Source organism: Mandrillus leucophaeus, unplaced genomic scaffold, assembly GCF_000951045.1.
Source record: "Mandrillus leucophaeus isolate KB7577 unplaced genomic scaffold, Mleu.le_1.0 Scaffold391, whole genome shotgun sequence".
In the NCBI taxonomy this organism is placed as follows: Eukaryota; Metazoa; Chordata; class Mammalia; order Primates; family Cercopithecidae; genus Mandrillus; species Mandrillus leucophaeus.
Window position 1 is genome coordinate 720,742 of NW_012104154.1, and position 27,187 is coordinate 747,928.

Here is a 27,187-nt window from a genome sequence, read left to right on the forward strand (position 1 = left end):
TGTGAATCACTCCACGGCAGCCTTCACATCACTGCACCCATGTCTGACAATGAGTTCAACTGTATAATTAAGTAAATTAGGATGGCCAAGGCCACTGGATCAGATAGCTTATCTTTAGATCCATGAGTATACTTGGCAGGAACATCAAGGCTTCATGCAGATGGTTTCAGAATGTTTCATCTGAATTCTTATCGGCAGCCGTATCGAGCACAACCAATTCACTGTGAAACCAAAAGTGCCAATTAGATCTTGTTTGTCCCCTGTTGCAGTTTTATGAGGCTGTCGAAATGAGAGTAGCCAGGGCCCAAGGGTAGGGTGGCGGGCAGCGTGCGGCTGACTTCTATTTAAGCTTCGTTGGCCACCCAGGAGTTGCATTTCATTGAAATGGACCCATTCTGGCATTGTAGACTGGGGAGAAATAATGTTATTCCCCATCTCACCCACACAAGCCAAACCAACGTGTCTAAAAACATCCTCCCGTGTGAACGAGATACTAATGACATTGCTCTAAAGAAACTTACCTAATGCCCACCCGAGACAAGATTTTGAGTCATCGTTTACCCTGACCTACAAACTAATTTGTAGAACAGGTTAAGACCAACAGCATCGGTGGCTCCCAGTTTATCTACAGCGTAAAGCTGATTGCAAATAATTTAAACGAAATTATATAACTGACATCTAATCTGTACACATATCTGAAAGTTGGCAAAAATCAGAGCTAGCCTATATTGAACCTGCAGCCATGCACGTGCCCAGCGTGCCTATGTGTAGATCTGAGTGATGTTCTCTCTAGTGCCTATCATTCCAGGGCTGTCAGGCAAAGCCAAGAAAAGAATCCATCCATTCAATCTCCACATAGACAAGGTGCAAAGGTTACTAAACGGTCTATAGTAATCAAAGTACTCATTTCAAAGACTTGTGCTCAAGCGTGTGCTGCACAGCAAACAGGAGTTGGCTAAGAGGAGGGAAGTGAAGAACACTTATCAGGCACCAGCTTGTGTCAGCAATCGGCCCAAATCTCACATCACACCACAAGGCAGGAGTCAGAGCCCATTTCACAGACGATGACCCTGAGAGGCTAAATGCCTCTCCCAAGTGGGAAGAGCTAGCACTGGACACAGGTGGTCTGACTCAAATCCAGCCCTGCGGGTGACCCGGGGATAAATCACACCATAGACAAGTCACTTGAGTGCCTTTCCAGCCAGTGGTGACAATGTTATTTGCCTTTTAGGCAAATCAGAGTATGCTGTGGTCACTTTGCCTCTTGGTATCTGCTCCTGCACTAAATTGAGGCTGGCCTACTGTGACAAATTGCATGTAGCAGGATGATGGTGTGTGACCTCCAAGGCTGGGTCATAAAAGGCCTTGCAGCCCCCACCTTGGTCTCTTGGATCACTTACTCTGAGGAGGCTAGCCGCCATGTCATAAGGACATTCAAGTAGCTCTGTGGAGAGGTTCACAAGGAGAGGAGCCAAGGCCCTCATGCAGCAGCCAGCATCAATGTGCCAGCCACGTGAGCAAGTCACATTGGAAGAAGATCCTCAGCCCCAGAGGAGTCTTCAGATGAGCCACATCCCCAACTGACATCCAACTGCAATTGCATGATTCTGAGACAGAAGCACCCAACCAAGCTGATCACAAATTCCTAACCCACAGAAACTGTTTAGGGGTAATTTTTGCATGGCAGTAGATCATCAATGCCCATATAAATCTCTTCACCCTATTTCCATGTATTAAGGGCAATGATGTTAGTAGGATGTGGCACCATCTCTGGCAGTAAAAATAAGTAAGTAAGTAACACTACCTGCTGCACCAGTCAATGACAGAGTACCAGGACCCCAAGGAGCTCAGCAGCTCCCAACTTTTGGTGTTACCATCCTCGAGGTGTTAAAGAGCCCATGGTTAGGACCCACAAAAGCCCTGTGTATTCTGATAGCCTTATGTATACATCATGAAAAGAAGTACCATCCTCAATTCCTCTCTTCCTCTTATATCCCAAAATACACCTCAACAGAACCTGCTGCGGCCACCTTCAAACCTATTCCAAATTGACCTGCTTTCTCCATCTTAAAACCACACCTATATCTCTCCCACGGACAACCACAGCAGCCTCCTAAAGGGCACCCAGGCTTCCTCTCTGGCTCCTCACAGCAGCCAGAAGGGCCCATCATAAATTCCATCCTAGCACTCCTCCCTCAGGTGCTCCTGTGGGCTCCTGTTACCTGGAGAATAAAATCCACCGCTTTCCCTGGCCTTCAGAGTGCACCCCAGCTGGGCCTGCCACCGGGCCTTTGCCCTGCCAGTCCTTCTTTCTGGAACATTCTTCCCATGGATTTTATTTGGCTTCTTTCCTTCATTTCTTCTCACCTCATGGTCATCTGACCACCTGACCTAAAGAAGCTACCCCATGACTCCTTTGCCTCTCCCTGCATTGATGGTCTCAGTAGGCTCAAGCTGCCACAACAAAACCCTGGAGGCCGGAAGTCCAAGACCAAGGTTCTGGCAGGGCTGGTTCTGGTGAGGGCTCTCTTGCTGGCTTGCAGATGGCCACCTTCTTACTGTGTGCTCACATAGGGTAAAGGGAGAAACGGGGCGAGTGCTGGTGTCTCTTCCTCTTTCCATAAGGGCACCAGTCCTGTGGGATCAGGTCCCATCCTTACAACCTAATTGCACCATTGTCACCTTCTCACAAGTCCTATCTCCAAATGTAGTAACACCGGGGGTTACAGCTTCGACATATGAGTGAGGGGGGGCAGCAAACATTCTGCCCATAACACTTGTCTTCTGCATCACCTTTTACGTCACTATTTTTCCCTGTTTTAGTCATTTATGGATTTGCTTCTCTACCCCGCCTACCTTAACATCCCCAGTGTCAAAAACTGTTCCTGGCATGCTGTAGGTGGCCAGTAAACATGGGGTGGGTGCACGAGTGATGAGTGTGTGAAGCTGGAGAGAATCGCACATGGCTGAGATATCAGGAAGACAGAAGCAAGTTCCTGCATGTATTGAGGTGGCGGGGTGAAGGGGCTGTTTATATTGATTTGCATCCTCCGCTTGGTCTCAATACTGATAGAAACTTATGCAATCGGTGGGCAGCTTATATTTGTGTACTACTTAGGATTCACAAAGCTTCTAACGCACATGGCCTCGTTTGCTCCTTGCAACATTCTGAGATACAGCCAGAGTCAGCACCCCTGTAACAGCTATTGTTGCAAAGACCATCCCCAAATTTGCTAGCTTCAGACAACCACTTATTTAGCTCATGATTCAGTTGATCAGCAATTTTGACTGAAAGCAGCCGGGCTGTTACTGCGGTTTGGGCTGGGCTCCCTCATGTCGCACCTGTCTGGGAAGCTGGGGGTCAGCGAGAGGGTGTGCTTTGGTGACGTGGCTCACTGTCAGCTGGAACGCCTCTGCTCTCCTCCACACACCGTCTCCTCTCCCAGCAGACCAGCCCAGACTTGTTCGCAGGCAGAGACCAAGGAGTGAGAGCCGGCAAAGGGCACCAGGTTCAGGAGGCCTGTCTCAGAACTGCACATCCTGTTAGACAAAGTGAGCCACAAAGCATCCCATCTCGAGGGGTGGGAAGTCAGACTCTGCCTCTTAACAGGAAGAGCTGAAGAGTCACACTGGAAAGGACACAGGGAAGGGATGGGAAGTGGGGACATTTTTGCAATCAATCCATCATATTCACATTTTACAAAAAGAGAGACTCAGAGAAAATGTAATGACTTGCCCAAGGTCACAGTGCTCGAAGACCTGAACATGAGTTGCCTGCCCCCAACCTCACTGCTCAGTTCTCAGTGAGCAGTTCTGAGGGTGCAGCAAGCTCTCTCTAATGTTAGTTGCTGACTTTCTTTACCAACCTGCTGATGCTAAGAACTTTCCCCTATACCACTTCATCCAAGGTTTATGGCAATGATTTTTTACCCCCACGCAAATGCTGTACACTGTACACTGCACTGACCACATCCCGACAACAGAGGCTGTCTTTTCTTTCTCTAAAAACGCTCAGCTTAGATGTAAGTGTCGATGCCAAATGAGGAGTGCCACGCTTTGGGCTTAAACACAACTCTCCTCATGAAGGTTCAGGCAGGATTTTGCTCTGCTTTGGTGACATTTGATTGGCACCCTGAGCATACCTTCGAACTGTGTAGGTGGCGACCGTGAAAAGTGCAGGACTGGTGGATATAAAGAGAGTGGGTGACAAGCCCGAAAGTCCACGCTGTCCTAAGAGTGCAAACAAAAACAGAAAGAATAATTAGAGACTGACTCACCCACTGCACGGCTCCATTAGAAATTTCCAATGCAGTTACTCAGGCAGCAAATCAGACTCAAAAGACCAGATGCTAAATGGATAGATTTTTTTAACATTCTCTCCACAAAAAATATATATATAGAAAAGTTGGTGAGATGATGGATATGTTAATCAGCTTGATTGACCTTTCTACAATGTATACATGGATCAAAACATTACAGTGTGCCGCATAAATATGCACAATTATTATTTGTGAATTTAAAATGTATTAATTAATTTTTAAAAACCCAAATGCCTTACCTGGTAGGAAAGATTTGAGGCTGCCTTTTCCTGTTTTAGCCAATTAGAAAGATATTAAATTATAATGCATTGCATTTACTAAAAATGGCAATTAAAAACCGTCTTTAACAAGTGTTTAAATCACATACTGCATTAAGATGAAAGAACAATTAGTGCACAATTCTATCAAGTTCTTTCTCTCATAGAAAACAAGATTGCTGAGTAATTTAGATCGGGGTTGGCAAACCATATCTTGGGGCCAAATCCAACCTGCTGCCTATTTTTGTAAATAAAGTTTTATGCAAACACAGCCTTACTCATTCATTCATGATTTGTCTGTGTCCACCTTCATTCTACACCAACAGAATTGGGTAGTTGGAACGCAGGCCCTATGGCCTTCAAAGCCTAAATTATTCACTCTCTGGCCCTGTACAAAGTTTACTGGGAACTGGAATACCAAGTTCTGCAGAAGGTCCTGGGATGTGGAGGATGGGGAGAGGGTGGCCAGTCCATCAGTCTGCATAGTACATGAGGCAAGTGTGACATGCTATCCTCCAGGTGCCTGGAGCAGTGTATGCTCCCAGGGACAGTTTGCGGAATTGAACAGCATAGAATCAAGATCCGGCTGATCCCCAGGTTGGAGAACATGGAGAATGTGCCTCCTCTCAATCCAGTTAGCTAGAATCGCAGAGAACCAGTTCAACCCAGGCCCCGAAGTTCTGCCCCTACGCCCAAATTAAAGCAATGCTGCAGTTTGATGCTCCTGTTTTTGCTAGGGCACCTCTGAACCAGAATTACTCCCTGAGTCACAGACTGCCCCAGATGAGACTTTGTTATGCTCAGGGAGGACCTGAACTGCTAGAAGGTGAAAAAACCAGGCAGGTCGACTCTTTGGAAACTCAGCTTGCCCCCAAGGCTACACCCAAAATGACCACAACCTAAGTTCAGGCATTAATGGTTTCCTGGTTCCAGACATGCCCATGCTGTTGGGGTTGGGGTTGCTGCTGTCCCTGATGTATGATTGTGTCTGAAAAGGCCAGAGAGGGACCAGGGGCCCCTCTCAGGCTTGATTTATACAAAGGCTCACATCAGTGTGGATGATCTTGGTGGACCAGGAGAATAGGGAATTAGGGCAACCAAGTGTTAAGGCATAAGCAAAGGAAAGGCGGGTGCAGTTGGTTCTGGGCAGGATTGGGCAGTGTGTGGGCCATATCTTCGCTCCTGTATTAAGACAGAAGTTTCCACTTCAGCCTCTGATTGACCGTGGGCAGGGTCTCCACTTCAGCCTCTGACTGGTCAAAGGCCAAGCCTTCATGGGGTGCAGCCAATTGGAGGCCTCTAAAGGGCACATAGGGGTGTTGCCAGATTTTTTTGGCTTAATAAAAACTCTAATTGGGGGGTATGCTTGAGCTGCTTGCTGGAGCCTGCTCCCACTTTGTGAACTGTACTTTCACTTCACTACATCTGTGCTTTTGTTACTTCTTTCTTTTGTTGTTTTGTCTTTCATTGCTTTGTTCTTTTGTTGCTTTGCTTGTGCATTTTGTTGAACTCGTTGTTCAACACACCAAGAACCTGGACAATTCACAGTCAAGGCCTTCCATCCAGTAACACTGGGGCTGTCACTATGGCTAGCCCAGCTTAAGGGCCACCCCATGCTTTTGTTCAACATGAGCTAATCCCATCACCTCCCAAGCCTCTGGGTCTGCAAGCTGGGAGTAGAACTGGACTGCCTGCACCAAAGTGTTAGCAGCTCAGGGCTAGAACCCTTTAGACTGTGTCCACATAGCTGCCCAGGTGATGAAAACAGAGCTGGGTAGTGAGGTTAAGAATACTTTCCCTAGGAGTGAAGCAACTCTGTAGTCACGTCTCTCTACCTCTTGTTTGGTGGCCATCAGGCTCTTTTCCCTTCTGTTGCCTTCCTTCCATTCCTCCACCCAACCTCCTTTCTCTCCATGCACTCAGGGCCCTCACTTCTGGCCTGGACTATATTAACAAGCCTTTGTGTGTCCAGGAGCCTCTCATTCCTCTCCTTGCCTATCCATGTATTCTTCAAACATAAGGACCATCCCGCCACTACTTAAAGAAGCTCATAGCAGCTCTTTGGGAGACATTGGTGGGCACATCCCAGTCTCAAAGGATGAATAATAGGAGTTGGAGTCAAGCATGGGGTCTCGTCCCTTTGCCAGTGATTGATTTAGGTGTGACAGGAAAGACCATTGTAATCCAGGAGACATGAGGGGACATCTTCAGAAAGGACCACTGAGGAAGGTTGTCTTTCCCATTGAGAAGAGGACAGGGGAAAGGACGTCGCTGGCCACTTCACTGTCCACCACTGTGGCTGGACACAGTGCCTGGACAGTGGCAGGTGGCGTGTAGACAGCCAGCCCACCACAGACCAAAACCAACAAGAGACAGAGAGACCTGGATTCTTGATGATATTGGCAGGCTGATGAATTAATAGACTCTGAAATCACACCGACTCCAGAAATTGCCATATGTGGGAAAAAGTACTTTTTTGTTCATTTAAGCTATTTTAAATTAATCTGCATGTTATTTGTTTAAACAAGCTTGGAAATACCTGCCACCAATGAAACACCCTTCCCGGACTCAGGGGCCTTCTTTCCGTTAGGCACAGCTGCTCTGCCTCTTAAAGGTTCCCCCTCGGTCTTAAACATCCTGGATTCCCTCCCACATTGATGCTAACCTAGGCTCAATTTTGAAGTCTTTCCATTGGCCTATATTGTCTCACAGTTTCTCCTATCGTGTCCAAAGATGTTGAAAATGTTATTTAAAACTGAATCACGGCCGGGTGCAGTGGCTCACGCCTGTAATCCCAGCACTTTGGGAGGCCAAGGCGGGCGGATCACGAGGTCAGGAGATGGAGACCATCCTGGCTAACAAGGTGAAACCCCGTCTCTACTAAAAATACAAAAAGTCAGCTGGGCGAGGTGGCGGGCGCCTGTAGTCCCAGCTACTCAGGAGGCTGAGGCAGGAGAATGGCGTGAACCCGGGAGGTGGAGCTTGCAGTGAGTCGAGATCAGGCCACTGCACTCCAGCCTGGGTGACAGAGTGAGACTCTGTCTCAAAAAACTGAAAAAAATAAAAAATAAAAAAAATAGACTGAATCACTATTGCTGGAGGCCAGGAGTTCAAGACCAGCCTGGAAAACAGAGCAAGATTCTCTCTCTACAAAAAAAATAAAAAATTATCCAGGCATGGTGGGATGCACCTGTAGTTCCAGCTACTCAGGAGGCTGAAATGGGAGGATCCCAGGAGTTCCAGGCTGTGGTGAGCTATGATTACACCACTGCATTCCAGCCTGGGTGACAGAGACCTTGTCTCTAAAAAAAAAAAAAAAAAATATTAAAAATAAAAACTGACTCACCATACTTCTGCTTCTGGTAATGACGAATTAGGTCATTTGAAACAAAATTCTTGCTGAGAATACTATGAAAGCAGAATAAAATATCAAATCGTCAGTCTAAGGGCATCAGAAAACTAAAAATAGAGAATAAAGTAGAGTCAGGATTGTGTGAAGATGGAGATCCCAATAGGTGAGCTCAGCATTGGGGCTGCTTTTCCCTGGGGGCATTTTACAGTTTGAAGAGGGCATTTGAGCAGCAGGGCAACAGGTTCAACAGGCTCAGAGAACAGTCTCCAAAGTCAAGGAGCGAACAGAGTATGAAGCCAAGGAGAAGTGTGGTAAGAGGGATGCTTTATTTATGTCCAAGGCAGATGGCCATGCAGTCATGAAAGAAAAGTCTTCCCAATAAGTGGTAGTGGCTCTGCTTCAGATCCATATGGAAATAAGAGAAAATTGCTACCTTATACCACACACACACACACACACACACACACACACACATTTGTAGGTCTAAATGTGAAAGTCAGAACACATCTTTTGAATAAAAATGTAAAAGAATATTTTCTTGAACATTGGCTAGAGAAAAACTAATTAAACAAGCAGTTTGTATAAGTGGCAATGCCTTTGCTCTCTATTGTTATGCAAACAATGGCCCTAAAATTTAATGAATTGAAACAATGACAACTGATTATTCCCCATGACTTAGCAATCTGGGCTGAGCTCAGCTGGGCTGGGTAATAGTGCCTGATGTGGTTGGAACATCCAGGATGGCTTCTTCACTTGGCTGGGAGCTGCCCAGACATCCTTTCTCTCCATGTGGCCATTTTCCCAGATAGGTAACTGAATTTCCTTACATGAGGCTCAGCACTGTAAGAGAGGGTGTCCCAGGAATATAAGCCCAAACTGCATGCTCTTATCAAGCCTGGGTCATGCTTTCTGACATCCATTGGCCAAATCAAGTCAAAAGCCAAGGTCACTGGGAGGGACAACACAAGGCGGTGAATGTCAGGGCTCATCAGGGCCATGAAAGTTAGCCTATCACAGATACATGGGAATAATCAAATGCATATATTCAGGAATGCATATAGCAATAAGAAAATTTCGAAAATATTTCTATATTTCTGTAAAGTTTTCCCTTCTTTGTCAATTTGGCCAACAGCTTACTAGCAATCAAACCTTCACCAGTTTTAGCACATCTTCTCCATTTGTAGCATGACTGCTTAGAAAGTTTTCCCCAAGATTAGGCATTTTTATGAACACTGTGATGCTCATAAACCTCAGAGGTGGGAGATCCAAAATAAGTGTCAGGTCCCAGGGACCTAACATTAAAGGATACAGCTCCTCCAAAAACATGCAATGGGCTGAGAATTGAGGTGCCATGGGCTTGCCCAGGGTCTGGGCACTCCAGCCGCCTTCCCTGAAGGCTGGCTCTGACCTCAACACCTTTTCTGAACTTCTCAGAGCAACCTCCTTGCCATGTCTTCCCCTCAGCCTGCCCCACTACTAGAAATCACTGTCTTGGTATTTTGGTATTTTGAGATGAAAACCACAGAAGACAGTAAGAACAGCTGGGACATTCATCTGAACAAACAGGACATGAGAAAGCCCAGAAATAAGACATCATCCTTAGACAAGGGTGCCGTGCAGTCTGGGGAGGAAAGCGTCTGGGTCATTCAAAATCTGGATTGCAAATCTTGCATCACCCAGCAGCTACTTCCTTTGTAACCCTCTGGAGCACCCTTCCTTCTCCACCTTCCCTCATTCTAAATTCAGTGCCTGTAGATGGGGTGACTGGCCAGGGTCCCAGGCTGCTTGCTATTGCTGCTTCCAAACAGCTACAAGCTGCTGAGTTATTCCTCTTGTTGGTTGTTCGTGGAGCCACCATGACATGTCTACCATGGTCTCTGATCCCTGCCTGCCTGGTTGAGCTGTTATGCTGTGTCGTTTCCCTGAGTTGGTCTCCATTCAGGGAAAATCATGGCATCTTATTTAGCCTGTGCTTCAGGACTGATGTTGGCAGAACTGTTTAAACAACAAATAAATGTGCTTTAAAAGTCCTTTCATTTTGTCAAAACAAGGGAACTAACTAACCATTTATGAGAGCTTACTCTATGCCCGATGCTTTATTTATTCCCTGACGTAGTTCTCACAAAAACACTTGCAAAACATATCATTATACCCATTTTCACAGTCCTGCAAACTGAAGTGCAGAAAGGCCCAGTCAGTGGTATGCAAAGTCTCCACAGTCCTGATATCACTATAAGAACACACTTGACAATGTGTTTCTGACGAGTGTTGTGATCTGCCTAAAATACTTGAAGTTTTTTTTTTTTGAAAGAAAGAAACCACTGTTGACCTGAAATCTAAGGAAGAAAGTGTTCTGTTTTGTTTTTAAATACTGGGAGCTGGTTTTAGGTAAGAAAGGCCATGTGATATTTGATAAGGATTACTAGCCCTTAGAAAGAGACACAATTGGTGTCAATAAATAAGGTCAATAAGGATAACAAAAATAAGTGTTGACGCCTATTAGGGAAAAAATAGTATCGTGACCATGGTTAGGATGAAGCTTTCTGCTGTGTTTACTTAAGGGATTTTCTTCAATTATCTGTGAGGCAAGAAGGCAGAAAACATTGAGTGAAAACACGAAGCCACTGTTAGTCAAGAATTCTACTGTCTCTTAACAATCAGAAACAAAATTCCCTGGGGAAGCCCTTCCTCACATTAATTAGAAAAGTCAGGGAGAAGAAATTGAGACTAGAATAATAAGATAAGCATGAAGGCATAGGTGGCCCCAGTGTCCTTACAAACACTCCAGAAAATTGTACCCTATGGAACTGTGCAGAGCTAGGTTTGCAAATCAAGCACATGAAATGCTTCTAGATATAAGTCAGATTATATGTATTCTTATATTTATGCACTTGCTAAGCATTTATTGAGCACCTATTATGTGCCAGGTTCTATGTACTTTGAACACAATGACGCTATCCTCTAAGAATTTAAAACAAATTTATAAGTGCTGCAATCCTAATTATTTAAAATGTTGACATATATTGAATGTCTATTTAATTATATTTCAGGTTATAATTATAACCATTCTTATACTTCTATTTTCATTATAAATGGGAGTTTCATAGAAAAGTGCTATTTGGCCTTATTCACCTCAGTTCATCACTTCTTGATTAAATTTATCCATTGGGTTTATGTAGCCTTGGCAAGTACAATAATTCTCCTAGTGGGAAATGCTTCAAGTGAAGAAGGAGGAAACGCTATCTAGGAGGAAGCACTCAGTCTCTGTGATGTATTTGCAAATCCATTCCTATAACAAATAGTGGCTGTAAGAAAGACATCAATGAAAACATCTAATCTGTCTTCAGGTTGTTTGTAAAGGACTAGGATAGATACAGGGATCTAATAAGGTAGCGGGGATCAACTGTACACTAAAACAAGTTGTTCCAAATGTAGTCTAAACTTCTCAATATCTGGTTTTAACATGATAGCACATAATCATTGTTTTCTTCCTTTCCTAAATCTCTTGGCTATTTCTCCTAATGAGATTTCTTTCTGAGAAATCACCCAATGGAAAAAGGAATATAGAGAACAGAAATGAAAACTGCATCTCTGATGAGCCTAAAGATGGTCAAACCTGTAAACTCTGACATAAGATGGAGAATGGCCAAGAGCAAGGTCAAAAGGGGTGTCAGAAGACATGGGGAGGGAAGGCATCAGGAACCTGGGGGAGGGCCTCTCAGGGGAAGTGGTACATCTGAGGTTCCAGCCCACCCATCCCTATGCAACTGGGCAGGAACCAGAATGTGAGTTGGGCTTTACTACATAACACAGTTTGCTCAGGTACTTAAAAAACTGGAGTGATTTTAGCATCAGAAAAACAAGCCATATTTGAAAACTGCCAAAACAAACACACAAACAAGCAAACAATCACTGTAATCTGGACATTCTTAACCCATCTCTTAACCAACTCCTAACTCAAAAAGAAAACTAAAACCAAATAGCAGAATATAGACTATGACCATAATAAAAGCTGGACAAACCGGAACTTATGGGCTACCCTTAAAGAAGTGCTCAGAAGAAATTTTAGGGCCTTGAATAATGTGCTATATTCATGCATTTGATCAATGAACAAATACATTACATATCTACTCTATGTCAGGCATTATTCTAGCGGTACATAAAACAGATTGAAATGCCTGTCTCTGTGGAGTGTGCAGCCTAGTGAGGGAAATCAGTACATACTGTATTTATGTAGTAGGTCATGCAATGATAGTGTTAGAGGAGAAAATAAATTAGGAAAGGAAGTAAAATGTGTAGGAGTGGGTTTGAATAAGGTGGTTAAAAAGGTCTAATTGAGAAGGGTACATCTGAGTAAAGATGTAAATGGGTGAGCTGTGTCTCTCTAGGGGAGAAAAGGCTCCCTGCCAAGGAAACAAAACACGGAAAGGCCCAGAGATAGAAGTAAGATGGTCTGAGGCTCCAGAACGACTTGCTTCTAAAAGAACACTCTATGTTCCTCTCCCTTCCACATACCTTGAGAGTGCCTCTAACTGGTGGCATCTAAACCAGAGCCTTCTGGCACAAATTTGGGGAAATGTAGCTCCTAGGCATCCATGTCCTGGAATACAGGGGAAAACATAGAAAATACACACCCAGCATGGGCTGTAGCTGGAGATGGCTGTGAAGTCAAAAATTTGCTGTTGCTGTTGTTGTTTTTATTTTAAATGATAAACATTATGGTGCACTGTTATGCTGATGTTAATGTCTCACTGCTGTGGGAAATTTTTATTATGCAGGAGAGGGGAGAATTTTCTAGAGCAAAATGCTAGAAAGCATAGGATCTAGCGAACAAGAGGAAAGGTTTTTCTAGATAAGAATGAACAGGGTACATGCTGATTTCTGTGGCGGTGGAAGTTTGCTGTGATTACTCCTTTTGTTTCTTTCCCCCAGTGAAATAGGAAGCAAGGTGATTGGCTGAGAGAGAAGAGAGGAAGTTTTGGAGGTGTGAAGACAGGAGTCATGAAATGATCATGTGGGACATGAGATTAATTTGACCAGGAAATGTGATGTGATGGCAGGAAACAGCGAGGGCCCATCTGATACTATGAAATTAAAGTGAGGCCAGTAGCATACTGGAGGGTATTTTTCCTGCCACCAGCAGGTGCATGAATGCAGTATAGAGAGGTGGAAAGTTCCCTGGTGAACTTCAGAGCATCCAGCAACACTGGCTGTGATAGCACAAGCATTGGCCAGCCAGGACGGACTGTGGCTGTACTACCAAGAACCAATCAAAATGCCAGTCCTGGGAAAATGGGGTCCATCAAGCTCAGGGCTCTTTCCAGAGAGAGGCATGCAACAAAATGAGAGAGTTGTGTGAGTTAACGATGCATGTAAAGGTGTGATCACGATGGGTTATTCAGCTAAGGCATGAAGGAGGCAGTGAATGGGAGAGTCCATTGAGGCTGAAGAATCATAACAGCAGACACACAGATGCAAGTGAGCTGGGAAGATGAGAGCGGGGCGCTAGGAGAGCAGGGTGCTGGAAATGGCAACTGTGGCAGGATTGTTGGACAATTCCTAGTAACGACATGAGTAATCATGATCGTGGTATTGCCCTGGCAGAGAGTGCTGAGGTAGAGTGGAGGATAGGAGTATTGAAAGGAAGGAGGCCCAGAACTGGTGGGGAGGGAGGCAGTATAATCTGAAAACTCTCCTCTATGGCATTGAAATCAGCAAACATTAAGAGATTACTGGTGTTATAAAGAATGACAGTGGGCCAGGAGATGCATCTTTACAGATTGATGACAGTATTCTGAAGGGGAAGGGGAGAGGAGCCTACAGAAATAAGAGGTGTCATGTCGTGTGATTTCAAGAGATTCTAATCTGCTGGGAGGCATACAGAAAACATCCCATAAGCAAAAGTGCAGAACACAACCTTGGATCTTATCGCCATACTGACCAGGTCTCCACAGAATCACTTTGATAAGTGAATGTCCTTAATTCTCAGCAGGTATACACTAATTTCTGCTATGTTAAGCCTGGGATTCATGGGACATTAAAATGGAACTGTCTTGGTGAAGTCTGTCTTCATTCCAAATGGACACAGTAATGGCAGATCCAGCTGCCCCATCAGGGTGGGGATTGCCTACAGGTCAAGCCTGTAGAATATCACTCTTGGTACAGCTCCCCTTACAGAGTAATGAATTATACTCAAAGGTCAATACTACAGTTCCAGAGGTTTTTTCTTACTCTTGACCATGGGCTTTTTTTTGTTTGTTTTGTTTTGTTTTTTTTCACCAAAGGCACATACTGGGGAGATTATGAACAATGAAATCTGAAATGTCTCATTTTTGACATTTCATAGACTCTGATTAATCAACAGAATTGACCACAGTGTCCTTTTTGGTACTAGAATGTGCCATTCATTCACTCAAAATATATTTATCAATTAATTTATTTGTTCATTCAAAATATACTTACAGAGTCCCTACTCTGCTAGCCATAATTTCGGGGGCTAGAGTTATAGAAGTAAACGAGACGATATATCTGGTTTTCTGGGGCTTCTGTTACAGTGGGGAAGAAATGACAACAGATAATCAGTCATGTAGCTTCAGCGAATAATCATGGAGATGAAGAAAGTAAAGCAGGTAGGAAGACAGGAGCAACGGTGGTGCTCTTTCTGATGACTGGTTGCAGAAGGCCTCCCCTTGCAAAGAGCTTGGGGAATAGAACTCCAGACAGGGGCATGAGGATTCTGGACCTGTCACCACATGGCCAGTGTGGGCAGAACTGAGCACAGGACAGACAAGTGGGCAGCGATGAGATCTGACCACATGGGACAAATCATAGAGGATCCACCTCACAACAAGGAATTCAGAGTTTCATTGTGATATGAGAAACCATTGGTGGGTCTGGAGCATAGATCATATATTTGGAAGCTCACTCTGCCTGCTGCACGGAGAAACACCAAAGGGGACCAAGAGGAGACTTGAGGAGACAGGTCATAGGCTGGGTAGCTGAGACCTGAGTGTGGCCCAGATCAACAAGAGGTAGCTGTATTCTGGAACTGTTTCCAAGGCAGAGGAGAATCAGGAGCCATTTCTATTTTGGGGGCAAGCAACTTTGCGAAGGATGATGCCATTCCCGGACTGGGAGGGCAGGGTGCAGACCACGAATGCTGAATCTGGTTGGGACTTGCATGGTTTCTGATGCTCTCCAGTTATCCGAGTGGAGCTGAGGGTGGCCGGAGGATATGAGTTTGAGGCCTGCACTCAGAAGCCATTAGCTGCAGAGGGAACAGAAGCCATGGTCCTGGATGAGCTTTCCCAGGAGTAAGTGCTTATACAGTGCAAGAGACCAGTGAGTTCTGGAGCCTGGGACACAGACACCAGCCCAAGAAGCAGCAGTGAAGAGGTCTGGGCCTGCCCTTTGCAGTGAGAACAAAATGCCCAGAGCCAGGTTTTTGTCAGGTTAGTGGAAAAGTAATTGCAATTTTGGACCATGAATTTTAAAGCATTATAACTAGGCTCAAACAAATCTTTATTACTCAGAACAGGACCCATAACAATCAACACATTTTTGCTAATGAGAAATAAGTTTGTTCATTCCTGTAGCATACAGATCTGTGCTTTGGGATTCAAAGAACTCTTGGAAAGCATTTTCTGCATCCTGCCGGTTGTGGAAGCATTTTTCCTGCAAAAAAGTTGTTAAGATGCTTGAAGAAGTGGTAGTTCAGTTGGTAAGAGGTCAGGTAAATATGGCAGATGAGGCAAAACTTTGTAGCCCAATTTGCTCAACTTTTGAAGGGTTGGTTGTGCAATGTGTGGTCAGGCATTGCCATGGAGAATTGGGCTCTTTCTGTTGACCAATGCCAGCTGCAGATGTTACAGTTTTTGGTGCATCTCATCAACTTGCTGAGCAGACTTCCCAGATTTAATGGCTTTACCAGGATTCAGAAAGCTGGAGTGGATCAGACTGGCAGCCTACCACCAAACCGTGACCATGACCTTTTTTGGGTACAAGTTTGGCTTTGGAAAGTGCTTTGGAACTTCTTCTTGGTCCAACCACAGAGCTGGTCATTGCTGGTCATTGTGTAAAATCCATTTTTCATTGCATGTCACAATCCAATCAAAAAATGGTTCATTGTTGCATAGAATAAGAGGAGACAACACTTTAAAACAATGATTTTTTTAAAATTTTCGCTTATCGAGCTTTGTCGCTTCCAATTTGCTGCTAATGCTGAACAACGGTAGGATGGTTGACGTTGAGTTCTTCGGCAACTTCTCATGTAGCTGTAGGAGGATCAGCTTTGATGGTTGCTCTCAATTTGCCATAGTCAACGTCCACTGACTGGCCACTATGCTCCTCATCTTCAAGACTCTCATCTCCTTTGCAAAACTTTTTGAACCACTACTGCACTGTACATTCATTAGTAGCTCCTGAGCCAAATGTGTCGTTGATGTTGTGAGTTGTCTCTGCTGCTTTATGACCCATTTTGAACTCAAATAAGAAAATCACTCGAATTTGCTTTTTGTCTAACATCATTTCCATAGTCTAAAATAAACACAAAATAAACAGCAAAGAATAAGTCATTAGCAAAAAAAAAAAAAAAAAAAGCGAGAAATGCACGTTAAAATGATGTATAATGTAACCACATTTATTTAACAATGTAATCCAGTATCAAATGGCAAACTACTACAACGCAAAAACCACAATTACTTTTGCACCAAACTAATATCTCTAATGTTCGATTCTGCAGGGTTCCTGGTCCTCCTTACAATTACTCCAAGCCAACTTGTCCGCAACTAACTTCCATTAACCTTTATATCATTTCCCACAAGGGTTTGCCAAGGTGGAGGTAAAAGTTTTTGTTTTTTAATTTAAGCAAAGTAAAACAGGGATTTGAAGAATGGCAAATTATAATCTTTTCGAGTTTGGAACTCCAAAAGGCAAAATCTAAGATGTTTTGAGAGATGAAGTAGGAAGTTCTAAAGTTTAACCAACAAACTTTAGGCTAAAACTGGGTATTGGGTAAAATTGTATCTCGGCAGGCTAGCCAGTATATTTTTACTAGCATTTTGCTGACTACACACCAAGGAAGCCCTGTTCTCCTTTTTGCACAGTTGATATTGACAAAACGCTCTGTGCTAAGCTAGCTGCCTTACCTCTCCCACTTTACAGACAAGGGAACAGGCACAGAGAGCTCACGAAGCTTGCGCCCGTTGACCTGGCTAAATGGAGGGGTGGAGGGGTGGCGAGTTGGCTGTGTGCAGAGCCCCCACCCCCACTCAGCTGACCAGGTGTTTGTGCCTCCTGAAGGAATGGGGATGTGGCCTGAGCGCTCGTTCCACACTAAAACACTACATGTACACGATGCCCACTCAGCAGGACCACAAGTCATTCCAACTCACAACAATTTAGAAGATACAGAAAATACACTCAACCCTGACACATGTCTGGGAGGTAGGGTGGGGCTCACCTGGGCCACAAATACAGTGAAATTCTCAGCTCAAAAAAGAAAGCGGGTGGTGTCCCAGAACCTTGACCTGGTTGGCATTTTTGCCTTCTAAACAGAACAGTGAGTATGAATTCTTGAGAGGACTGAGGCACCTAGAGGAGGTTTGTGTTTGCTGTCAGCACAGTCATTGCTCAAACCTACAGAGGCCTCCCCTCCTCCTGGGAGGCATTCAGCTAATGCCCTGGGGCCCAGTTCTTACTGTCCACATGGACACCCTGCCAGCCCCACCAGGCAGGAACTGTGCCACCCCCAGCACCTGTGAGCAGCCTCAGGGTGACCGGAGAGTGGCCACGCCAAGCAGGTGTCCTGCTAGACCAGGGAGGAGGCAGTCCCCACACCAGCCTGGGGGAAGCCAAGGGCTGGTGGTGACAGAGGCAAGTCAGGGAGTCACGGGCCGGGAATGTATTAAACAGCACAAAGGACCTAGAAGACCTTCAGTCAGCAGTGAAACTCCCAATCACTGCATGACAGCTCAGTGTGTGGAAGGCCCATTTCCCCAGCAGCAGGGACAGCCTTTGCATCAGGAACATCAGTGGGCCTCAAGTGCAACATCTCTGGTCAATTTCACAGTCTGGGTCTCTTGAAAGTACTTAGTCCCAGTTCTGCTCGGCAATGAAGGCACTGCTAGGAACTGGGAAGGAACCCAAGGTCAGTATGACCGTATTCTTCCACAAGAATAACTTTCACTGGAACACTTTCTAAACAAATACCCTAGATATAGCCAAAGAAATACAACGCTATGGCTTTTTTCTAGTGAAACTTGCTGAAACCGATATTTTCTTCATATTAAAGTAGAGTTTCCCAAAATGTTTGAGATGTTACATTGACAAATATTAAACCCTAAGAACTGTATATCTATTTTAGAGCATATGATAAAAAATAGAACTGGTATAGCAAATCTATGCCTTCAGTGCTTATATAAAATTTTCTTCATAAGATTGTAGAGGAATAATCTATTTCAGGTAAAATGTTAGACTGGGATAAAGTTGGTATGCTGGCATGGCAAATGTTGGACTCTGTAGCTGCCATAAAGTCCAAAAGCAGAATCTTTCTACATCAGCGCCAGAGCACCCCTTTTAAAAGAGAGACATCTGGGCTGGGTGCGGTGGTTCACGCCTGTAATCCCAGCACTTTGGGAAGCCAAGGCGGGTGGATCACAAGGTCAGGTGATCGAGACCAGCCTGGCCAATATGGTGAAACCCCATCTCTACTAAATATATGAAAACTTAGCCAGGCATGGTGGTGTGTGCCTGTGGTCCCAGCTACTCAGGAGGCTGAGGCAGAATAATTGCTTGAACTCGGCAGGCGAAAGTTGCAGTGAACCGAGATCACACCACTGCACTCCAGACTGGGTGACAGAGTGGGACTCTGTCTCAAAAAAAAAAAAAAAAAAAAGAGACATCTGATTCTATGTATAGTTTATTAAATTGGAACAAATTACAGTTAATCAATACAGTGTTAATATATTAAGTCTTCATTCAGAGGCTGGAGAAAAACTCATGGCTAAAGACTAATTGGAAACATGTTAAATACTCATAATGTCTTTCTTTCTTTCTTTCTTTCTCTCTCTCTCTCTCTTTCTCTCTCTTTCTCTTTGGACAGGATGTCTCTCTGTCACCCAGGCAGGAGTGCGCTGGTGCTATCACAGCTCACTGCAGCCTCCACCTTCTGGTCTCAAGTGATCCTCCTGCCTCAACCTCCCAAGTAGTGGGGACTACAGGTATGCAGCACCACACCCAGCTAATTTTTTCCTATTTTTTGTAGAGATGGGGTCTCACCATATTGCCCGGGCTGGTCTCAAACCCCTAGGCTCAAATGATCCTCCCGCCTCAGCCTTCCTAAGTGCTGGTATTACAGGCATAAAGCACCATGCCTGGCCTCCCATAATGTCTTTAAACCCACTGGGGTCAGGCTTTTCTCCCTACTCCATCGCTGAGAAATGAGACTGTGGGTCAATCCACTCTTACCATTGCAGAAACAATGGGTACCTCTGGGGCCCAAGGAGGGTCCCAGGAGGTAACTCCAGGTCTGTTGAGTCCACACCCTGCTGTGAGGAGGAGCAAGACCATGAGTCAGGTCAGCCGGCAACCCACACAGGGGCTCAGAGCTTTCTAGAATGTGACAGAGCAAAGCCCCACATAAACAGAGGGTCAGGTGATGTGCAGAAATTTGAAATGTTTTCTGAGCACAAAATATCTCCAATTTGTCCACATTCCATAAAACTCAAAAATGTGAAAACAGTGATTGGATGTTTGGAGGTGCAAACAGCTGAACCCAGGTATACTGGATAAAAAGATCTAACAGTGCCCAACATACCTGAGGGAATGATGGCTGAAACCCTGTTCCTGGATCAGATCCCACTGGCACCTGTGGTAGACAGGATTCTAAGGTGGACCCTGAGGCCCCACCCCTGGTGTGCTTGCCTGTGAAATTTCCCCTAAGCACAGGTCCCCTAGGGACAGGACAGCACACCACTCCTGTGACCGTGGTGGGCAACAGGGAGAGGGTCCTGGCTGGGTTTGATCCGATTATGTGACCATGGTGGGCAGCAGGGAGAGGGTCCTGGCTGGGTTTGATCCGATTATGTGACCATGGTGGGCAGCAGGGAGAGGGTCCTGGCTGGGTTTGATCCGATTATGTGAGGTCTTTAAATGCACAGAGTTTTCCCCGGCTGACTGCAAAGGAGAAAGCCAGACAGAGGCACTCCTGCTGGGCTGGGTAAAGGAGCAAGAATCATGTTGTAAATTGCCCATGGGGTGGTTCTAGGAGCAGAGAGTGACCCCTGGGCCACAGCTATCAAGGAAGCAGAGATCTGCCACCTCACAATTTCCGTCTGTGAAACACTAAGCGAAGGACCCATGTGACCTGGATTCTCGGTGGAGTTGTGAAATGATGCATTTGTGTTGTTTTATGCCACTGAGCTTGTGGCATTTTGCAACCACAGTAACCATGTCCTTTCCTCAGATGTCCTTTCTTCCATGTTCACCCCTGAAATGGGGCCCATGTGTGTGCCTGAGTTCCACCGAGAACGCACAAGAGGAGAGGTGGCAGACATTACCCTGAGGAAGTTTTAAGGAAAGGGACTCCACTCTTTGCCTTTAAGGCATGTCTACAAGCATGAGAAGATCTGTTGGTCATTTTCGTGGACCCACCAAATTGACTTTGAAAAACACCTCTGTGCCTTGCCCATCTACAAGTAGGGCGATGATGACTTTCTCTGTCTGGATCCTGCTGAGTTACATAGTTTTTCTAAGAGCCAGATTTTGAAACAAGAGCACATTTGGCCCTGGAGTGTTTCTGCCGACAGCATGACCATGCGGCCCCAAGCACCCGCTTTGCAGGTTCTGGGCACGATGGTCCCAGCAGGAGAGCTGGCAACTGCCCCACGTAGACAGCTGACTGGAAGCCAGATTGTCTGGGTTGTCATTGCTAACACAGCATAATACAAAGCAGGGCGTGTGTTTGTTTAAAGGGGCTGCTTTCTCTCCTTTCACACGGACCCCGTGAACGTGAGCACTTTCTCAGGACGCACCCTTCCTTGGCCTTGGGTATCTGGGTGGGCCATCTCCTAGGCTGCACACTCCCAGAGGTGCAGCCTTGAGCTTGCACACTGTTCTTCCTTTCCATCTTTGCTGCTATGTCATGGGCTTCTTAAACAATTGTCCCTTGTCCATCATCCTACAGATCTGGGGATTTACCTTGGATGAAATTGTTATTTCGATGTTTCTCTACAACCTCTGTCACAGGCCCCTCATGACTGATTCAAGTGTGAAAAAGCCAGGGAAAAAACAGATTTTGTACTTCAGTCTATCCATGCACATCACACAATGGGGTGCTGCCTCTCTGGAACCCCATTTCAGAAAGCAAATCCCCTATCTGTCCCTGACTCTCAGTGACGCTGCTGTCTCTCATGCTCCTCACAGTCCCAGAATAGACTCACTACCGCTTTCCCCAGTTGGTGCTTAATTACTACAGAATCGCCGGGGGAGGGTAGAAAAGGTGACCGGAAGGAGGTGAAGAGGAGCCTGGGGTCCCAGCAGCCACGCTTTTCCCACATGGAGCTCCCAGCATGCCTTCTGCATACACAACCTTATCCAGACCCATCGCACAACAACCAGCCTGCATTCTCCACCTGCGTCAGCTGTTGTCTCTGTCAATTCAGGCTGCTATGACAAAATGCCATAACCTGGGTGCGTGGCTTATAAACAGCAGAAGTTTCTTTCTCACCATTTTGGAGGCTGAAGGTTCAAGATCAAAATGCCAGCAGATCCAGTGTCTGGGAAGGGCCTACTTCCTGGTTCATAGACAGACATCTTCTTGTTGTGTCCCCACAGAGCAGAAAAGGTGAGTGGTCTCTCTTGGGCCTCTTGTATAAGGGCACAAATCCCATTCATGAGGGTTCTACCCTGGTGACCTAATCACCTTCCAAATGTCCCACCTTCTCATTCCCTCACCTTAGGGGTTAGGATTTCAAGCTGTGAGTTTTGGGTCGACACAAACATTTAGACCACAGCAGCTATCATTTCTTTCTCAGAGCAGCTGCCCCAAGCAGCCCTGAGAGCAGGGCCCAGCTGCTGATGCTGGAGGGTGCTCTCCATCTTTCCCTCTGACCCCCAGATGCCTTGTCTCCCCATCATGGGTTAGTGTCCCTGGGTATTAACCATTTGCTTTCTTCTATCCTCAGAGGGGCTGGTACTCGCATCTCAGAGAGACACAGGCCCTCTGTTCTAGAATGTCATAGCCACAGTGGTGAAACCTTCTTTTCCTGGGTGATATGGTTTGGCTGTGTCCCCACTCAAATCTCATCTTGAATTGTAGCTCCCATAACCCCCACTTGACACGAGAGGGACCTGGTGGGTGTAATTGAATCACGGGGGTGGTTTTTCCCATGCTGTTCTCATGGTAGTGAATGCGTCTCCTGTGATCTGATGGCTTTATTAAGGGCGGTCCCCCTGCACACGCTCTCTTGCCTGTCACTATATAAGACAGGCCTTTTTCCTCCTTTGCCTTCTGCCGTGATTGTGAGGCCTCCTCAGCCATGTGGAACTGTGGATCCATTAAACCTCTTTTTCTTTATGAATTAGCCAGTCTCAGATATGTCTTTATTAGCAGTGTGAAGACAAACCAATACACTGGGCTTGCCCCTTCCCGATAGTGCCTCTGTAGGGAAAACTGGGGTATCTGCGTTTCTTTAAGGTTCTTTCAAAGAGGCCACTGAGGGTGTTTCTCCAATCTCACTTAGGAAACCACTGTACTCATTTCAGTTGATCACAGCTATCCAGGTTTACACATCTCTATAACACATTTCTTCATCTATTTTCATATGAGTCACCAGAATGAGCACAGAAGAGGACGGACCACAGAAGTACGGATGGCAATAGAGAGGGAACTGACTTTCCCTGGAGAAAAACACCAATTTCCCAATTCAAGCTGGTCCAAGTAGCCGAATAGCAAATAAAGGAGATAGTCAAAAAAAAAAAAAAAAAAATCTGTAACTAGGAGCAGTTGCAGACAGAAGTTTGATGTCTTATCATTTCTCTCAGCTACATTCACACTCAGAGACAACTGCTTTGTCCAACGTAGTCAATGCAGAAAAAAAAAAAGCAATCAAGGTTTTCCATATTGGCTACAAAGGCTACAGTCTGTAGACTCTGGTTAGCACATTCATGACCACAGTTCCATTTCATTTCTTTTGTCAGTTAAAAACTGGTATTTGGTTAAATGAAATCTCCATATTTTACTTAAACCCTGCTCGTCTAATTTTCACAAGTATCTAAAAATGTATATTGCTGTTTCTTGGCAGAGCCCAATTCCATATTTATTTATCTTAAAAGTAACAATTCTCCAGATACAAAATGTTTTATTCTTTAAAAAACAACCCAGATAACATTGACTAGGTGCTTAGGAGTGGGGCGGGTTTTCTACTGAGGGCTTCAAAATCATGACTCATAATAATCCTAGGATAGGCAAAAGTGTCATTACCACATTACAGATAAGGAAACTGAGGCTCAGGAAGGGGAAGTGGTGTCCTTAAGGCTCTCACGTCAGGACTGCATGCTTTAGAGAAGAACCACAGCACAAGAGTGGCAACACATCGCTGCTGTCAGCTTACCGCCGAGCTCCCAGGCTGAGGCGGTCACCAGGAGCTACCTCCTTCACACGCCACTGACCCTGATGGTGTGTAAACAGCTGGCCACTTTCACACCCTCATGCACACACTCAGCAAAGATAGCTCTTCAAACTTAAGCTCTCCCTTCCTGTTTTGTGCGCATGCTTCTAATTACACAGTTGTCTCCCTAGTGAGTTAGCTCTGCAGGAATGGATGAAAAGATTGGTGTTCGGACCCTCCACAAAAGACCAGACATAAGATGCAGCTGGAAGCACTGGGCGGAGAGGAGCCCAGCACAAGCCATCATCTCCCAGGGGACGGAACGACCCCCTCAGCTCCCTTTCCCAGACACATCCAGTCTCCCGTCCCCACAGCCCCCCACCCCCCAACCGCCTTCTGTAGGCTGCGTGGAGGGTGAGTCCGTCGGGGGAAGGGAAGAAGCGACAGGTTTAGAAAATGCTGGCGGAGTCTGGATTGACCGGCAGAGGGTCCTGAGCCTGACTTTCTTTAGCTGGGTGTGACCTTGGTCTAAGGGAGAGCAACAAAATCCAGCCCGCCCCCTTTCTGCTCACACTCCCCGAGGAGACCTCCTGGCAGGGCCGTGGTGCCTGGGAGACGAGAAGCCCACTCGCTGCATTCTCAGCACCAGCAGGCCTGGGACTTTCCTAGAAGGCTACTTTCCTTTTCACCCAGCCTGCTCTTGATGCTGCGGTGCTCAGGTCATGGGAACCACGGACTGCCTGGGAGACCCCCGACTGTGCCGGCCCCTTTCCCCTCATGCAAGATCCTAGGTAGAAATGCAGATGGGGAAGTGATGCCTCCGTTCTTGTTGTGAAAATGTTTTCACACACTGAAAAGTTGGAAGACAACAAACACTGCGACATGTCACCTGGATCCAGCACTTCGTGTCATGTTGTGATTTCTCTGCCTCCGCCCGCTTTCTCTCGTGGAACCGGCTGGAAGCTAGTTACAGACATCAAAACAACTCACCCCTGCATTCCTCAGCAGGCGCCTCCTAAGAATAAAGATGTAACTACTGTATGAGGGCTCTCCAGAGAAACAGACCAATAGGATTCATGTGTGTGTCTATATTTAGAGAGAGAGAGATTTCCTTTTAAGGAATGAGTTCCTGTGATTGTGGGGCCTGCCAGGGGGCCTAGTTGGTTCCAGCAGGCTGGAAATGTGAGTGAGTTGATTTTGTCATCTTAAACTTGATCTCTGCAGGGAAAGCCGGCAGACTGAAAACTCAGGCAGGATTTCTGTGTTACATCCTTAAGGCAGAATTCCTTCTCCTTTGGGAAACCTCAGTCTTTGCTCGCGAGGTCTTCAACTGTTTGGATAAGGCTCACCCACACTAGGGAAGGTCATCTTTACTCACAGTCTCTGCTTTAAATGTTAATCACATCTAGAAAACTCCTTCACTGCAACACGTAGGCTGGTGCTGATCAAACAGCTGAGCACCATAGCCTAGCCAAGGTGACACATACATTAACCATCACAATCACATTACCATTAAGAGTGGTTTTATTTTAGTAATAGCCTGAAGCTTATGGTTCAATATATCCTTAGAAACAGAGGCAGAGAATGTCATCCTTTGTGTAAAAAAGGGAAAATAAAGAAAATGGTATTGTATTTGCTTGCATTTGCATATGGAAAATCAGGAAGGAGTCACACAGAGTCCGTGGAAGTGGAAACCTGGCAGAGGAGGGCACCAGACAGGCAGCTCCAAGGGAAGGAAGCCACTCACTCAGAGCTTGCTTTGACTTACGAGCCACGTGAGTGGTTCCTGTTGAATAAAAAGCAAAATATCAAAAGGGGTTGAATTCTAAGTGAATCCGTAGTTAAAACAACAGAACACATTTTGTTGTGAACTGCTGCCTCAGGAACCCAGCACACCCTATTTCTACTTTCTCCATGGGAAGATTTGCCCATCTAACGATTCAAATCTATCCTAAGGAAAACAAAGCAGAACCAAAATTAAAAAGTAGACAAAATATTTGGAGTTGAGATTTTCACCAATCCTTAGGGAGTGAGGGCAGCATCCAGGAATCACCAAGCAGCTACACTCACCCTTTGGGCTCTGGAGGGTCCCGAGGCCCAGCCAGGCCTGTGAGAGGAGCTGCAGCAGCAGTCGCAGCCTGGGGGATCTGCATCCATTTTCACGCCCTGGTCTCTGGCCTGTGACGGGACTGTGTTTGTTTTTAGAACTGGGATCGTGAGCACAGAACAGCGTGCCACTGGACTCCACGGCGCTGAGTGTCTGCATTCATCCAAAGGGGCCCTTTTGATTTGACTGTTCGATGACTTTTCTCTCATCCACCAAACATCTACATGTGGGCTGATCTTTCCATACCAATATTATAATAAGGAACTTTCCAGATGACTAATAACTCAAGGCATGTTTTTCAAGATGTGCTTTACATTTCACTCTGTAAGTGTGCACCGCGGGAAGGATATTCAGTTCTGTTCCAGTTATTACTGCGGAATAACGGGCACAAACTTAGTGGTACAAAATAGCCCATATGCTCACAGATTCTGTGGGGCAGACAGTGTTGGCAGTGGTTATGGGGGATGTGACCTCTTCTCCATGATGCTTGGGCTCAGCTGGGAAGACTCCAATGCCTGGGGCTGGAATCATCTAGAAGCTGTTCTCCTGCATGAGGCTGGGCTCCTTGGGACCATCCACCAGAGAACCTGCATGCAGGCTTTCCCATGCCTCCAGCTTCTCACAGCGTGACCCAGACAGAAAGTTTCCGAAGACTATGATTTCTAGGTCCCTACGTAAAAGGTACAACATGGCCTCCTTTGACCTGGGGAGCCATGTGTCACCACAGCTAGGCCAGATCTAAGGGAAGGGCTTTAGTCTCCCCTACTCTTGTGGGAAGGGAAGGGAAGGCCCATATTGTAGAAGAGCTTGTGAGATGGGAGATGTTGACGTCAGCTTTGGAAAATGCAAGCTTCCCCAGAATCTGACCATGGTGACATGGGAAGGGACTTAGGACCCTCCCTTTCTCCTTTTACACATTCTGAGGCTCTGAGTAGAAGTTGGAACCTGGGTTTCCAGACCCTGGTCCCCACCCAGAGCTGCTTCTATGGCCACACAACTTCCCATTTACATTTCAAAGAAAAGCCACTTTGTGTTTCTCTTCACGTGTTTTATTTTTTTTCCTTCTGCCTTCTGTGTTCTCTAGATCAAATGAAGAATGCCCATTTATTATTTATTCCAGGTATGTCCTAGATGCATACAATTTCTTCCCAGTGATTATTTAAGATAAAAATGAAGATTGGGTTTTATCTTTTAAATGAGAGTCAAACAAGCACCCTGGCTTGTTAACAGAGTGGTCAGTACCAGACCCTGCATTGCTTCTGCAATCTCCTTAATCTCCTGTTTCGTGGATGCATTTAGTGAATCCACCTGGCCCTGATTAACTGGACTGTGTAAAGAAAGGCCCCTCACATGGAGTCAGACATTGAAAGATACTCGGTGTTTTAACATTGAGTGGGGAGGCAGGGAAACAACAGGGAATTCTCCTATAGTAATGATCCATTTTAGGTCACCTTTCACCATCAGACCACATGAGTTGGGATATAGGCTGTATGGCTATAACAAAGACCTAAAAATACAGTGGCAGAAATACATTTATTTCCCTC